The sequence below is a fragment of the Pagrus pagrus genome (genome assembly GCF_965226575.1).
Source record: "Pagrus pagrus genome assembly, chromosome: 22".
NCBI lineage: Eukaryota > Metazoa > Chordata > Actinopteri > Spariformes > Sparidae > Pagrus > Pagrus pagrus.
This window is the reverse complement of record NC_140204.1, coordinates 23,048,937-23,052,427: the sequence shown is the minus strand read 5'-3', so window position 1 is coordinate 23,052,427 and position 3,491 is coordinate 23,048,937. Positions and strand designations below refer to the sequence as shown.

Below are 3,491 nucleotides of genomic sequence, written 5' to 3'. Positions count from 1 at the left end.
AGTCAGGGATTCTAACACAGAGGATGCATTTGATGAAGAGCAAAATAAGAATGAAAGGTTAGAAAGTCAAAAAAAACTTGGTTTATAGAGCCCGGTAGCATCCCCAAATCCTACTCATTAGGCAAAGTCTTCAACCATGAAGTCTCTCAGAATTTTTCCCAGGTTTCCAGAGTTTCCTACAGAGTTTGATACATAATTATACAATATATCCAGTAGATACTAGAATGTGTGCATAAGGGTCATTCCGTGTTCTCACCTAGGCTCTCCCAATTCATGTCTTGGAGTCTCTTGAAAAAGTTCATGAGAAATCTTCTTTTCATGGGACCTTGCAAAATGCTACAGCTGTACTTTATTAATTATACTTTTTTGAGTTTGCAAAATATCATTGTTTTTGTGATTCTTTAAGCCTCAACCACTGTTTATTTTTCACTTGATTGGGTTTTTTATTCTGGGCATCCAGGAAACCCTAAAAATAATTTGCAACATGTTCTCGTTTAAATGGGTATTGCAGAATGTTAACGGTAATCAAATTCATATCTCCACTAGTTTTCACTTTCTTGAAACCCAATCTTGATTCTGTTAATATTAATATAGGTGTTTTACATTTAGAAGTTATTTGGTCCTGCATAAAAATGAGTTCCACAGATCCTGCTACATATAGCTCCAGAGCTTAAAAATGCACTTTTATTGTTATTATTGTTTTATCGTATTGTACCATGTTAACTTTGAGATGTTCTATCCATGTGTTACCTAATGAGCCTGTTTCTCAAGTAACAGTTTGTAATGGCTTGGTTTGTTGCATGCTCGGTGATGTAATCTTGTTCCCCATGTCTGGACAAATTATTAGTCTTAGTTCTGTAGCTCAATATACATTATTTCACAATTTTAAACTTTTCTGAACTGATTTCTGACTTAAAGTGAAAATTAGTGGAGAAATGATTTTTTTTAAATGAAAGATTCTTTGTTTGGATAAAAAATTATTTATTAATTTGATTAGTGTAAACATTCTGCAACAATTATTTAAATGAACACATGTTGCAAATTATCCTCCAAATTTCAGCCCAATGCAGTGAAAAGTAAGCCACTGGTGAGGGTTAGAGTTTCACAAAATGATGACATTAGCTCTGAGGGCCAAACTTAAAAAAAATCATAACTTGAAGTATTTTGATCACAGCTATAGGATTTTATATACATTTCATATAGTTACTATAAGTTTTAACTTTTTTCGGGGAGAGAAAATCCATGACGTGAACTGGGAAATGTTCTGGAATCTGAAAGCTGGCATGACATGACCCATAATATTCCTTCACTGCTTGTGGATGCATTGGGTGCTTAAAGAAGTGCCAAATTTCACGACTGCTAAACTTCTTTGTTTTGTCAAATAGCTCACAAAATATTCGAAAAGGCAGCAAATTTCTTGTTTTAAATCATAACATGAGCTTTAGTTGAAAATGTATCTATGAGTTAAATGTCTTATTTCCTTAAACACTAGCCCCATAGCACACAAACAAAATTCAAAGGTTATCAGTGGTTGAGTGTGACAGTGAATTGAGTTATTGAACTTTTTTTGGTTACTTATAGCACTTTGTTAGAAAAATGTGATTGTATACTTTGTATACAAGCGAATAAAAAGCAAACACATTGTGCTGCAAACCCTGTTCATATTATAGGGTGAAGTGTTATATTAATGTATGTTTTATGAATTACTGTACAAGCCATTAAGTTAGTGGGTAAAGCAGCATGCACTTTAGTTGTCTTTGGCAATAATAGATAAGCTCCCATCTCCTGTAAAGTAGCATCGACTGCAGTAGAAAACAAATGCTCTGTCACACATCTTGATGTCCAGAAACAATCATACAGTGTCATGTGAGAAAAGCCTTTCTCTGTCGGTTTGACAATGTTTCTTCAAAGCTGAACCATTTTACATGACGCGTAGAGTTTGTACATCAGTATACAGTGGAACTGAAAATAAGACTATATTTTACTCTCACAAAGGACTAACAACTATACTTTTAAAACAATAAGAGGTTGAAATGGCTGTGTTCTGAAGGAGTAATGCGGGTTTGGGTTAGTTAAGCCAAGAGATAAAATGAACTAAGAACATGTAGTTACTAGTTTTTAAGTACTCGTGTGCGTAATTCCATTTTGTGAGACCTTATACTTTTACATTTCATAGAAATATTGTCCTTTTTACTTCATAACATTAACCTGACAGCTGTAGTAACTAGTTACTTTAAAGACTAACGTTGTTACATGCAAAATATAAATAAGATCCACTGCTAGAGTTTAAACTAGCCAGTGTGATGATAGAAATGTGTAGGCTTCAAAGATAATTTTATTTTAATATGCAATCAGTGATGCAAATCTTTATCTCTGTATATTAAATCTTTCTCTGTGCTTGATTTGTAGTGATTGCTTTATCATGGCCTGATTGGAAATGCCTTGGACCTCCAGAAGGGGGAACATGAACAAACCTTCCTCATTTGTTGTATTTTAAGTAAAGACAAGTGATGAGTCTGTGTTTTCTTTGACCGTATTTTCCTCTTTTTATAGAAATGTTTCAACATTTTTGGAAATACACCTATATGCTCTGTATCAGCGAGTTAGCTGAGAATTGATTCAGGTTCATGTATATGCCTTAAAGTGATAATTCAAACTTTTAGAGAAATTGTATTTGCTTCTTTCTTTCTGAGAGTGACATGTTGAGCCAGGGTAACTGCTTCCAGTCTCTATGCTAAGCTAGGCTAACCTCGTCCTGACTCCAGCTGCATAGACCTACTTAACACAGAAATATGAGACTTCATGCTCAAACTGAACATCTCACTCATGGAAAGAAGGTAAAAAAACCTCTATTTTCCAAAATGTTGAACTTCTCTTTCAAATAAAGGGGTTTGGAGTTGGGAAATGTTTAGCCTAGAAACAGGTAGCCTGGCTCTCACCAAAAGTTAAACACGTGTTTCTCAAAATGTTGAAGTATTCTTTGAAGGGATTAACACCAGCAGTATGTGGAAAATGAGATATTTACAGTATATCACATTATTCCTAATGCAAGAGTAATGTATCAATGTGAAAACATTCATGAGTACTTGTATTTCTGATATTTTACTACATTTGACTTTAAATACTTCTTTACTTTTACGTACAAAAACCTCTGAATGCAGTATTATTCCATTGTGGTACTCATAGCTTTACTTTAATAAAGGATCAAAGTCCTTTTCCCACTACTGTTTAAGTCATTCTGTGGCTACCTTAGCTATCATAGCTTTAGCAAAGTTTTCATTTTTATAGTTTGATATGAAAGTATTTTTGTAGCACAACAGTTGGATTGTTGTACAATGAAATTAGTAATTATATGAAGTATTCTCAATAGGGTATCAATAAATTTAAAGTCACAGAGAAAACTGTCTGAAATCCTATCCTACACTGTACAAATCATGAATTTCTCTTGCACACATTAGTTTTTGTCACACTTGTAGCAGTGTGAATATGGA

General features: G+C 33.7%; 1 protein-coding gene across 2 annotated transcripts in view; it reads left to right on the top strand.

Moving 5' to 3' along the window:
• The window catches only part of nat16 (N-acetyltransferase 16), a 51,555-nt gene extending 48,331 nt beyond the window's left edge, over nucleotides 1-3,224 (top strand). For both annotated transcript variants that reach the window (XM_084343914.1, XM_084343913.1), the window contains exon 5: nucleotides 1-3,224. This exon is cut by the window's left edge and continues 8,730 nt beyond it. The gene's annotated coding sequence lies outside the window, so the exon portion shown is untranslated.
• The last annotated feature ends 267 nt before the right edge of the window (nucleotides 3,225-3,491 follow it).